Below are 14,381 nucleotides of genomic sequence, written 5' to 3'. Positions count from 1 at the left end.
AGATTGGGGATAAGCTTGAAAATTTCAAAGCACATGAGTTTGCCATGTTGATTGTTTCGCTCCACAGCTCTAGCAATAATTGAGCAAGTAATTGCTACTTCTTGTTTTTTGGATCAACCACACCACTTGTATTACTACGTACGAATCAAAATGTCATTTCAAAGACAAAGAGCGAAAGACAGGAAGATTAAAAGTGGAGTTATTATGGGATCCAAATATGGCCCTGATCACCTGAGATTGTAGATAAGCTTGAAAATTTCAAAGCACATGAGTCTGCCATTCTGATAGTTTCGCTTCACTGCTCAAGCAATAATTGAGCAAGTAATTGCTACTTCTCATAAGTCATTGGTCCTAAGAAGTATAGACACGGATACGTGCACGAGTTTGATACTGAGATATGACAACTTTACACGGCTACTGCAAGGATACACATATTTATTAATTAACTAATTACTTTTATACAATAAAAATTCAATAAAATCTAAAATTAAAGAAATAAAATATTAAATACTAAAATAGCGAAATTGGCATAAAAATTAAAAAAAAATGATAAAAACAACTGCTATATTCCATTCTACATAAGATGTTAATTGAGTTATACGATAAAACTTTTGACAGACAATTTTGGTTGTTTAGCGCTCTTTTGTGGGTTTCTAAGTCAAAAATCTCCGTTTTCAAGATATTTAGGGTTGGACCTCTGTTTTGCAACTTGATTTGAGTAAAATCAAGTTTTACTTGCACCTTCATTTTTTTTAAATCAAGTTTTGAGTAAATTAGGCTGAGGTGGTAGCTGCTGATGTGACAGTTTCTTTAAAAAAATTTCTAGGTAGAATTGCATGGAAAAATTTTCTAAGCATAACTAAATTGTGGAGGAATCGAGTTGTGTGTAAAATCTTGGTATTTTGATTGATCCTTCGGGAAGATCTCAAATAATCTTTGCTTGCTTGCATGGCTTGCTGCAACTGTTTTTCGCTCTCAATAGCAGCTTCAAGAGTAGATTCAGTGAGTAACCCATCCACCAATAACACAGAGTGACCCCCATCCTTCAAATTACCAAAAAAATTTATTTAGTTCCATCTATCACACTGCATTCCATTATAGAAATAATTACAAAAGCCAGATAAACAATTGTGAAAATACCTCTATTGCAGTCAAATCATTATCGGAATCTGCAATAAATAAAACCCTTTATTTTCAAATGAAAAGGGAAAGAAAAGGTTTCAACTGAGGGAAAAAAAAAAAAAAAAAAAAAAAAAAAAAAAAAAAAAAAAAAAAAAAACCCAAAAAGGCAAACTAGTAAACCAAATGATATTCCTCTAGGTGCTGGAAGAAATGTAGGAGAATATAAGGAACAAAAAGAAATCATAAATCCTACATTTTCCACTATTTTGCACTCAACAGGTTTAAATTATTTGTTCTCTGTTTTAGAACCGAAACAACTAGAAAGATAAGGATTCTAATGATTTTCTTTATATTTACTGTGAGAATTTTGACCACACCTCTCTTTTTTCTTTTTTCTTTTTCAGGTTTCAGGGTACCAATTCTGCATTCTATACAAGAACTTAGCAATATGTGACTTTAGCACAAAGATGTCAAAAACTTTTGGTAACGTAAATTGAAGCTATTCTTCATTTATTCTTTACAATCTAGACTACTTTTGGTAGAGATGTATGAGAACAGATTTTTTAATGCAAGGATCCGCAAGGAATATGAAAGGCAGCATAAAACTCTGGGCATGAAACACCAAATTTTAAACAAAACTCGTATTTGAGAAACTAGAGATCTGCATAAAAGTTTTTACACACAACTCAATTTCTCTAATCGAGTTCTTCGTATAAAAGTTACACAACTCGATTTTCTACTTAGAAATTTTTTCCATGTAACTCTAGTTTTTTGAACCCAAGTTCCACCGGGACAAATTTAAAATAAAAAAACTGCCACATTAGCCGCTACCTCCTCATCCTAATTTACTTAAAATCAATTTTTAAAAAAATCGAGATGTAAGTCAAAAGAGATGCCTTTTCGGCTTAAAAAATTACACAAGAGGTGGCTAAACAGCCAAAATTGCCCTCTTGACCTACCATCTTCATCTCAATCAAAATGTGGTTAATTTCAAAGAGCAAAACGACAAAAACAAAATAATAGAGTTATGGGACCCAAATTTGGCCCAGACCACATTAGAGCATTCACATCGGTGGAATTAAAAATTTTAACATTTAACACCTCAAAAAACTACTTTATTTATTTTAACATACAATTTCACATCACACTTTACATTGATACTCTTATTTTTTCCATCAACAAAATACTATTCATTTTTTTATTAATTTCTTTTTCACTTCCTCTCTGCCACAAAACCCAATAAGTGATAAAATAATACAATTTTTTATGCCTTCCTTACTACAGTGAATTGCTAGTCTTCGCAGTTTACTGTAGCAAAAATGCAAAAAAAAAAAAAAAAAATTGTCTTTGGATCCACTAATTTTGGGCACTAAATTGGAGTTTGAGGTGGTAGAATAGCTAAAAGCTATTTTACCACCACCAATGGTGATGCTTTTAGGCAGAGGATAAACTTTAAAAGGCAATAATTGAGCTAGACCCTGTGAGTCTTCCATTCGCGCTAAAGCAATAATGAATTAGCAATATATATATATTTTTTTTTTGATAAAAAAAATGAATTAGCAATATTATGACCGCAAAATAGTGAATTAGCAATACTGTGACTGCAAAATAATGAATTAGCAATACTATGATGGTAAGTGATGAGTTTATGTAGGTTCACACTTTTATTACTCACAATTCACTAATAAGTTGTGGCAAAAATTATGTAAGTTTTTTTGTTCTAAAATTTGTTGATAACTTCTATTTGTGCAATGTAAGACAAAAACTAAAAGTTAAATTGTTACCAAACATAACCTTAACAATTTATCACTTTTTCAAAACTCGAGTTTGAGAAAGTCGAGTTTGAAATGAAACTCCAGTTTCAAACACTTGAGTTCCATAAAAAAAATACTACTAACGTGGATTATTTTATACATTACTTACTATTTCTTCTATTTCCTTTTACACATCTACATTTTGTTGTTATTGCATAGAATTTTTCAATTACTTCAACAGGTGGCATCAACACAACCTTATAAGATTAAGCATTTCACATGACCTTCAGCCACAATTATTGAACACTAAATATTGCGAGGCACGTTGCATTAAGTTCATACAACATATTATTTGATAATTATTAAAATATTCTTTTTACATTGTACTCAAGTTTTACAAACTCGAGTACCATATTGCTACTCGAGTTTTTTAAGCTCGAGTTTGTCATGGCATTTTTTGATTCAAATAATCCACGTCAATGGTTTTTTTTTTTTTTATGGAACTCAAGTTGTTGAAACTCGAGTTCCGTGTCAAACTCAAGTTTCAAAAAAGTGGTACATTGCTAAATATTTCTCAAACAATAGTAAAACACTAATAATTTTGGCCAATAGTAGTATTTGGCCATTTTAGCCCCTACTACAAGGATATACATATTTATTAATTAACTAATTTATTTATACTATAAAAATTAAATAAAATCTAAAATCAAAGAAATAAAATATTAAAAACTAAAACAGCGAAATTTGCATTAAAAAATGATAAAAACAACCCCCATATTCCATCCTATATAAGATGTTAATTGAACTATACTATAAAATTCTTGACAAAATTTCGGTTGTTTAGCCCTCTTTTGTGGGCTTTTAAGCCAAAAATCTCCCTTTTCAAGATATTTAGGTGGCGTTTGGCACGGGAACATTTCAATACTCCTAGCATCCAAATTATTGGGAATGTGATGCCTTGCAATCTGGATGCCAAGGATTGGAAATCTAATAAGATTCTTAGGAACGTGAGATTATAATGTTTGGTTTATTCCTAACAATCTTAAATGAATTCTTTTTTTTTCCCATTCTATCTTTAGATTTGTAAATCCAATATCAAGTCCTTTTTTTAAGTCATCCTCTAAATAATTAATGAAAAAAAAATATAAACTATAAATTATGACAAATTCCTGTTCAAAAAAAAATTATGACAAATTCAATAAAACTATAGTCTAACATTTCAAAATAACAAGTACAATACAAAAATAACTATTTAAATTTTTATTCTTTATTCTAAATAATAATTTTTAAAATAGCTTAATCCATAACAAAACAACCTGACAACGTTTAGGTCATAAGACCATAAAAGTAGCAATAAAAATAAAAGTAGTTCATCAACAATAAAACAAATGTGATCTATTACATATATAATGTATTCACCTCTGCATCCGTGAGCACTTGAATAACATAGTCATACCTAACGTCCTCAGGAAATGAGTTAAAATAATCACATTTATGTGTATCAGTTGTAAGCAATTCTCAAGTTTTGATTCTTTCTGATATAAAAACTCCTTCGATTTTCAATAGATACATTAAAAAATTTCCATGAAAATAGATCCATTAATAATTCGTTAAGCAACACACACACAATAGTAAAAGTGAATACATGGTAACAATGGAGCATCCTGTTCAAACCTTTTTTTTTTTTTTTAACACGTGAAACCTGAATAGAACTTTGTTAATGAATATATCAATAGGGTTGTCTATCTTGTTTATGTTATTTTGGCAGGAAGAGATAAAGACAAGAGAAAAGATTTGATGATTTGTTTTATATTTTATCTCAATTACTTAAATAATAAAGAAAAAGGGTTAAAATTTTTAATTTATAAAATTACAATTTCCTTTAAGTTTAGAAATTTGGATACTTACCTGTTTTAAAGGAAATCGACATTCTCTTGGCATTTGATTCACTTAGCATTTGATTCCTTAGTGTGATCTACAACAAAACATGGAAATTTTTAAATATTTTTAGGAATCTTAAAACATTACTTTGTACCAAACGCCACATTAGGGTTGGACCTCTATTCCACAACTTGATTTGAGTAAAATCAAGTTCTACCTACACCGTCATTTTTCAAAAATCAAGTTTTAAGTAAATTAGGCTAAGATAGTAGCAGCTAATGTGACGGTTTCTTCAAAAACATTTCTAGGTAGAACTCTTTTATGTTTTTGTTTAAAGAGCTCAACCAATGTAAATCTCAAAATGAAAAGAGATAATGAGCTACAAAAGCCATCGCACATACTAGTATTCGACTAGAAAAAAGGGAAAGTGACTTATATGAAATTGTATAATGCCCAAAAAGCCAAAGGCTTGTTCATCAAATTGAAATATCAAAAATTTCAGGCATTGATCTCAAAATGAGATGTGTTTATTCAAAAAAAAAAGAGATGTAAAGATCAAATGATATGAATTTTAAAGAAGCCAAATGAAAAGCTTCAAAGATACGTAATCATTTTCTTGTGGGAGGTCGTATATGTTCATTTCTATAATTGAGATAGACCACTTGACTTAGTACTAGTTGTGTATGACTTGATTGAATTGATCATTGAAGCTTCACTCTAGACTAAGGACTATTCCATATTTGATACACACACACAACACACATGCCTAATGTTCAATGAATGCCTTATTCATTTGTTCGATTGTACTTGTTTAAATGTGATGTGTGTGTGCTCAACTATATATGGATCAAACCAAAAAGATTTTTTATCATTTTATATGTATTTGGAAGTGATTTTTACCACTCTTTGTGTTCATGTTTAGTGCTCACTTTGTTTTTCACTGTTTAAACATGTTTTGTGTTGAAAAACAAGTGTCAGAGTTTTTTGCGACTGACTCGCGACTCGCTAAAATTTTCGCGACTCATCTCACGACTCACCAATCGCGCAACACAAGTTGCGAAGTTCATCCAGAAGCTTTTACGACTCATCTCACGACTCACTCGCGACTCAAGAAAATTTTTGCGACTCATCTCGCGACTCACCCAGTCGCAAAACGCCCAGAAATAGCTTTTTAAAGTTTTTCCGTGGGAAACCTGTTTAAAACCTCTCTCATCTTCTCTTAAACCCCTTTTTCAATAATTTTATATCAAAACCCAATCAATTTGAATGGTTTTTCATTCCATTAACATCTCTAAGGTAATTATAAACTATTTTCATTATTTTGGATCCTTAGATTATGTTTTGAAGAGTTTTTGTGCTCTTGGTTGAGATTTTCATCATAGGGGTTAGGAAAACTTATTTTTTGTCAAATATTTGTATGGGATTGGTTTCTTTTAATGTTTTGCTTTGGATGTTAGCCCCTTATGGCATAAAGAACATGAATTAAGGGTAGATTTCATGATGTTCATGCATTGTTTCACATTATTGTTCATAGTGTGCATACTAGGTGTTTGATAAAATGCCTCTTAGGCATTTTCTTGCTTGTTTGGACTCCGATGGATACTAAACCTTGGGGTTTCTCATATTTCCTCACTAGGAACATGTTTAGTTCATTGGTTGTATATTTAACACACCTTGCCCCACATGTGCATTTTCCATGCATTGGTCATGCATTGCACATAGCTACCTCTTGCACACACCTTTGCTACCCTTGTCATGCATTGGTCTATACCTTGTTTCTTCATCCTAGCATGTCATGTTTACCCTATGCTTTGTAGCCTGCTGTTTTGTCTTAGGTTTAAGCTTCATTTTCTCATTCATCTTGCACCCTCATGCATCATTATCATTTTTTATACCTTCATCTCTTGCCTTTGTTCTCCTTGACCCTTTGTCTATTCGTGACAAAAAGGGGGAGAGTATACTCTAAAGAGTATACTTGAGAGTTTTTGTCATTTCTATATGACTCCTGTGTACATTTGTAGGGGGAGAGATTTTCCATAGGGGAGATGCATATACCAAGGGGAAGAAGACATTGTGTTTATAAGAAAACTTTGTTTTGTTTGTGTTTCTTTATGTTTGTTTTCTTGTTTGCTTTATGGTGCTTTGAGTTATGTTTATTATCTATGCTTTGTTGTTCTCTTTGCATCTTGTTTGTGTATTGGACATGCATACTTCCTTGTGCTATTGTGCTTCATTGATTGCATGTTCGGATGATCATTTGCTTTGCTATGTGATCATTGTAGTCATTTCCATATGACTGTCATGTGTTTGATCAAGTTACTCATATGTTTCATAACATGTTTACTTGATCGCTTTTTACTTGTTACATTATACTTGTCCTTTTATTATTTGCTTTACCTTGAGGGTCTAATGTGTTTTGTGCAAGTGTTTTAAGTTACAAGTATATGTGTTTCAAGTGCATCACAGCTTCTCATCATTTTGAGGGGAAGAAACTTTGAGCACTTTTAGTTTATATTGTGCATTTTCTTTAGTACATCATGTTTATACCCATGTTGCTTTTGTAAGCTTTTAGGGTTTGTTTTCTATAATTTGTAAGCTTTTATGGTTTGTACCATGCTTATGTAGCCTTTATGTTATTGTACCTATGCTTTGTAGCTTATGTACTTGATGTTTTGCTATGCATTGCTTTAAGTACGTCACTCTTGTGCTCTAGTAGGATCTTGTTCCTAGATGCATATCTTCATGTATTGTGCATTGGTTGAGTGTTGGACATGTAAATGATTCTTTGCATTTAAGCTTAATAGCTTGCATGTCCGAATGTTCATTCCAACTGTGAATGAGCATTGTGGTCACTATTTTATAGTGATTGCCTATATGGTCAAGCTTTGATTTATTACTTTACTCCATTGTGCTTGATCGCATTGTGCTTGTCTTATATGCATTACAAGTTTTTCTGCATGCAATGATCATATTATGTTGTTGTGTTTTAGGAGACACTTGTTCTTATGATTCAAGGGCTACACAAATTCTAGAGTTAGGTGTGAGTGAGTTTTGTTCAACTGTTCCCAACTCACATGTTAAGTCTAGAGTTTGTTTTAGGGTTTTGTCACGGAATAGCCAAAGGGGGAGATTGTAAGGTTGAAATTTATCAACCATTTTTGTTGGCTTTATTTCTTGCCAATTTGCTTGTAATTCAGCACTTAGAAACCCTGTATTTATGTGGGATTCATGTAAGGGTAATGTGTGAGAAAGTGTGAAGAAATGCTTAAGATTGTGCAGCGAAGTAGGGACTCGCTGCTGGATCTCGCAGGTGGCTCGCAGCTTGCAAGCTGCCAGATGATGCACACAAGTGAAGCGTGTAGAGAAGTTGAACAGTCACGCCAACTGGAGCACTACAGGACAAAAAGTCCAGTCTGGCCATTCTGTTTGCTCGCGGCTTGAACTCGCAACTTAGTCAAGTCGCGAGGCCAAGTCGCCACCCAGCCCTGTTTGGAAAAACCTAACTCTCGTATTCCATTCTCACTCCAGTATAAATACCCCTTATACCCACGAAATGTAGAGGGCTTCCAGAGATAATTTTGAGAGAGAAACCCTAGAGAAAAATAAGATTGACTCATCCACAATCTTCACATAGAGACTCTTCAAATTCCTTTACTCTCTTCCTCACCATTGTTACATCCTTGAAAGGTACATTATCAAAACCTTTTCTCACCATACCTATATCTGTGAGATGGCTATTTGGTGCTTTGGGAAGCAGTTAGGAATGGACCAATTTCATTATTGGTTTATGCTATGGGCTATAGCAGAATCCAGTAAGCTAAAGAAGAAATAGGTTCGGCGCAACCTCGTTGGAGTAGGAGCTTTGAGGGCTTAGGTACACTTGGTAGATTAGGCTTGGAGGGTCTTCTACTGTCCATGTATCCCAACTACATTCTTTAGTGGATTATTGACTGCTTGGAGGGCAACGGATAGGTTTTATGCCGAGGGCTTTGGTTTCCTCTTCGATAACACATCATTGTGTTGTCCTTGTGTTTACATCTCTCTTCTCTTAATCTTTGTCATTTAATTTCTGTTGTGGATGTGATTTTATTTGGTTTAGATTATTTATCAATTCTATTATAAGCTTATGTTCATCTTCCGTACATACTTTGTTTGATATTAAGCTTGAATTGGTAATTTGTTAATTGGGGGTCTAAACGTTCATAAGTGTTTTACACGCTTTTTGAACTTTCAGTAAACTTTTATATTTATTATACACACACACACACACACACACACACACACACACACACACACACACACACACACATACATATATATATATAACAACGGTAAACCCGAAACGGTACACCAGTATTGACCGATACGGAAATATATCGTTCTACTGGTCAAATCGGTACAGCCTCTAGTACGAGATTGACTCTTTTGGTTTCTCTTCATTAATATATGTTGTTTTTGTGTGTTGTGGTTTATATCCATATCCATGATGCTTGCATATTGAGGTAATAGCGGTTAAAATCAGAGAGTTTTATACATCTTGCTCATTGAACTTGCATTGAATTCATTATTCATGTAATCGGGAAATATACGTCATTTGCATTTTTTTTTTAAATCGAAACTTGACAAGTCTAAGGCTGCGTTTGTTTTGGCTGAAAAGGATTTCGGAAAATTATTTTACACCAAGCTGTGTGTTTGGTACGTACAGAAAATTGGGTCAAATGGAAAATAATTTCCCCGTTGACTGTAAAATAAGCCTCTTAACCCGTAAAACCATTTTCGTTTTTATTTTACCTTCAAATCTCATTTTACATACTGAAAACAGAGAAAGAGAGAGAGAGTAGCTTAGATCATAAGAAGAGAGAGTAGAGCGAGTGAGCTAGAAGCACCGATCTCGTCGCACCCCGTCACCAGCGAGATTGCGCCACCTAAAGTACCGGCGAGACTGTGCCGCCCGAAGCACCACCGAGATCGCACCCCAGCATTGGTGAGATCGCGCTGCTTGAAGTACCCATGCCTAATCTCTCTCTTTCTCAATCTACCTCTCCCGTTTCCTCAATTCTCGATCTATCTCACTCTCTCTTCCTCCCTTGACCGAATTTTTGAGTTTAACGAATGTTTTGTTTTGATTTTTGTTTCTTTTAAGTTTATATATTGAAATTTTCTATTATGAAATTTGTTTGGAAGTTGAGAAAATGGCTGAGAAAATGTGAGTAACTAGTAGAAAAATAGCATTTTCAGAATGCAACCAAACGCTTGAAAATATTTTCCAAAATAATTTTCATAATGCAGCCAAACACTTGAAAATATTTTCTTTTCCCGAAAATATTTTCACCTAAAAATATTTTACACTAAAACAAACACAGCCTAAGACACAATGGAAATAATAAAGTAAAATTCTGTCAATCCAACTTTTTAGATGACGCGCCCCCGAAAGCAATGGAACTGAGAATTGGTCAACTTTTTTTTTAGATGGGATAGATTTTAGTGGTTTATACATGTGAAAGCCTAGGGAATTTTCAAGCATGTGGTAGTCTTCTCAATTTTAAAGGAAAAACCCAAAAGTACAAAACCAAAAAAAAATAAAGTGCCAAAGCAATACTTGGCCTGGAAGAATGCTAATTTTTTTTTTTTTTTTATGAGTCATGTTAACGGGTGCCTTTAGGATAATGGTTAAAAATTTATTTTAGGAAATTTTTGACACAATTTTTATGGGAAATGGAAAAAACTGTTAAAACATTAATTTTTTTTCTCATAAAAACTCTTTTTAAATGGATTGTTAACCATTGTCCTAAGGGCATCCGTTAGCATTTTCCATTCTTATAGACTGATATAATGAAAGTTCAAATTCAGTGAAAAGTTGCATTCTTCTACAGCACTTTGGCTAATTCTTATAGACTGAATTAAATTTGTACCTGGGTTTTCTTTGATTTGTTTCTTTAAATCATTTTGCCTAAGAGGCTTTGAAAACTTGCAATCTATTGCAGCACTTTGGCTGTGACGTTTTGAAACTTCTGGCATCTCACATATCACTATATCTGGCATGGAAGTGGTGGCTTCTATTGTTGGTTCAGCTGTGGCAACAACTGGTTGGCTTTTATGTGGCTCTCTATGATCAAGAGCACAGTCAAACTCCAATCAAACCTTGATATTTTGGATAAGGAGATGAGAGGTCTTATTGTTCTTAGAGATTGTGTTGTTTGGTCCCAAATAATATTTTAAACAATATTAGCAATCCAAAATAACAATCACACACAAAACACAAATATTATGTGGAAAACACTGTCTCTTTAAAAGGAAAAATCATGGGACAAATTCCGAATAATTTCACTATTATAAAATCATTATAATAATTTTTGTGCATGTCTCAAGGCTAAAGAAAAAATCTCTCTTGTTTTCTTTGCTCACACACACACTAATTATCATTCTCAAAGGCAGCAACACTTTGCTCTCTCCTTTTTATTTTCTTCTCCACACACAGCTCTCTTTCTTGTCTGTCTTTTTCTATAAGCGGCTCCTTCTTGACTGCTCTCTAAATTCACTTGTGCGATACCTTTCTCTTTTCCTTTTTTCACTATGTGACACCCATAAAATCACATATAATCCTTATTAAATAGCCCTAGCTGCAAACCCCTAGTAACATACAAACTCCTACTCAAACACAAATTGGAACTCATGAGGTCTCCTATTTCTAATAGGAGTTTTTCACTACATGGCTCTCTTGCCAAAAAATCGGGCCGAACCCACAACAATCTCCCCCTCCAGCCCATTGAGGAAGAAGATCTTCAATCCAACTCTTCAGTTCAGATCTATGTCAATCAAGCCAACAAGGCTTGACCTTCTTCATTATCTTCACTAGCACTAAGAACACCTCATTAATGTCAATACCTTTCATTCTCAAAAAATTAATCTCATCTTGGATTTCTTTAATCCAATCCCTTGGCTCCCCCTCATCAGAAGCCCAATTATTCTTGAAACTAACAATTTGATGTTCTCTAGTAGTCTTCTTCGCTTGAGGTTCAACAATCTCTAGTGGAGGATATTGCTCCCTGCTCAAAACCTCTAGGATCTTTCACTTCATCATCCATCCCATGTAGCCTTAGCATCTTCATATTCTTCATCACCTACCACTTCCTTTTCTGAAGCACTATTAGGCAATGAGTATTTCAGCCTTTTGGTTTCAACACCATTAATCCCAACACTCATCTTTGGAGTCTTCTCAAAATCTTTAATCTCATTGAACTTCTTCTTACAGATCTTCACATGAGTCTTGTACATACTATAACATGCATGTCCTCTTGCAACAACCAATGGCCCCTTAGTAAGTTTCCATCTTCCATTACCAAGGTAGTTACAATAACCATCTCGATCCATACTCAATGTCGAAAACACATTCATCCTTAAATCTAGAACATGTCGTACATCCTTCAACATCATAATTCTACCAAAATTGGTTTTAATACACACATCACCAATTCCCACAATTTTTGAGTAACTAGAATCACTCATCTTCACTGTACCAAAGTCTCCTACTTTGTATGTAGTAAACAACCCCTTTGTAGGGATAATCGGGTGGGGGGCTGCAAAATCAACAACCAGCTTAACATTAGTATTAGCAACATGCCCACACTTTTGCTCTTCAATAGAGAGCACCACAACATCCTCAGCAATCACAGCAACTGCAGTATTTTTCTCACTATCATTCTTTTCATATTTTCCTTTATTTTGTTCCTTATTCCAGTGCCAACAATCTCTTCTTAAGTGACCCTTTTTCCCACAATGGAAGCATTCTCGAATATCATCATATTTGAGTTTGCTTTTCCTCGCAGAATTACTCACCGCCATTCTCGTGGCTTCCTAGCTGTTTGGTAAAGAAGCCAAAAGAATCAATGCACGAACCTCATCATCAAATTCAATTTCCACTGTGGATAATTGATTTGTGATTGTATTAAACTCATTTAGATGCTGCACTATAGGAGTGTCTTCCGCCTTCTTCAGATTAAATAACTTCTTCATTAGATACACCTTGTTGTTAGCCGACGGCTTTTCATACATGATAGACAAAGCCTTCAACAAATCCACTGTGGTCTTTTCTTTCACAAAATTGTGCGCAACTGATCTTGACAGAGTTAATCGAATAACTCCCAATACCTATCTATCAAGAAGGTTCCAATCTTCATCCTTCATAGTTTTAGGTTTCGTCCCTAAAAGAGGCAGATGCACTTTCTTCCCAAAGAGATAATCTTCAATCTGCATCCTCCAATACCCAAAGTCTGTTCCATCAAACTTTTCAATTCCTGAAGCCTTGCCTTCTTCTCCAGCCATCGCTTCCACTCTAACCTTAGCTCTAATATCACTTGTTGGGTTCCAAATAATATTATCAACAATATTAGCAATCCAAAATAACAATCACACATAAAACACAAATATTTATGTGGAAAACCCTTTCTCTTTGAAGGGAAAACTACGGGAAAAACTCCGAATAATTTCACTATTACTAAATCAATCTATATAGTACTAAAAGCTGAAACGTAGTATTTAATGTTGCTACGTTCCCGTTGAGCAACATTAGCTGCTATGTCATTTCCAATTTTTTTTTCCCTAAATTTCTCCTATAATTTTAAAATACTTTTACTAAATTTTTTCCTAATTTCAAAATACTATTGAAAAGAAAATGATTTCCAGCCATATCTCCATAATAAAGCCCAATCTTTATAGCTTCAATTATTTCCACCATAAAACCCAAAACATGAAAATTACATTGCTCTCCACCATAAAGCCCAAACCCAACCCTTTACTCTTTTAACACCAACCTTTTCTTCTTCTTCAGACCTTTAGCTTGACTAATGCCAACCTCTCTGTCTTCCAAGTACAGTTTCAAAACTTCAGAGCTTCAGCTTTCTAACGCCAACCTCTCTCTTCCCTCCTTCGTCTCTTCCACTCCTTATATAAGTGAATCACTCCTTCATACCTCATCAATATTTCCCCTCCTTTTGCTCTTCCTATCTTTCATGGTTTCAAAACTTCAAAATTGTGGCTTTCTCTTCCCTCCTTCGTCTCTTCCTCTCCTCATTTAATTGAATTAGAAAACAATATATTTCAAGAAGAGCTCAAAAATACTGACAGTCAAAATGTGGATGATTCACTTCAAGTATTTACATAAAAAATTTCACCTTTGCATTTTCTTAGTCATACAGGTCTGGGCCATTTGTTTATGTTTCGTTTGGGAGTGTTTCTTCTGAATGATTAGCTTAGATTGATGGGTTTGGAGACCTGTAATGGGTTTTGCTAATTTCAATTATTGGCTGCATTGATCTCTCTTTTGTATTTTAGTAATTCAATCAACACTCTATTTCCTATCTGTATCCTTTTGCAAGAGGCAAATTGGTCTAACCACAGGCCTAAGTTCAAGGCCACTGTCAACTTCAATGGCGAGGAGTTGTTAGCTGCCTCCACTGTACGAGCTGTCAGTATCTACATCGGCTACAAGGTTTGTATATCAAGTTGAGGTATACTTAAATTTTATTTTCAATGTATATTTAAAATTTTTAGGGTTAATTCTTCTGTGTTTTTCTGTTTGGGTATTGAGTTTATGGTTTGCAATATTTTGAATTTTTAGTTGTTGCC

The sequence above is a fragment of the Castanea sativa genome, chromosome 6, assembly GCF_040712315.1.
Source record: "Castanea sativa cultivar Marrone di Chiusa Pesio chromosome 6, ASM4071231v1".
Lineage (NCBI taxonomy): Eukaryota > Viridiplantae > Streptophyta > Magnoliopsida > Fagales > Fagaceae > Castanea > Castanea sativa.
The sequence above is the reverse complement of the archived record's forward strand: the minus strand, read 5'-3'. Positions refer to the sequence as shown.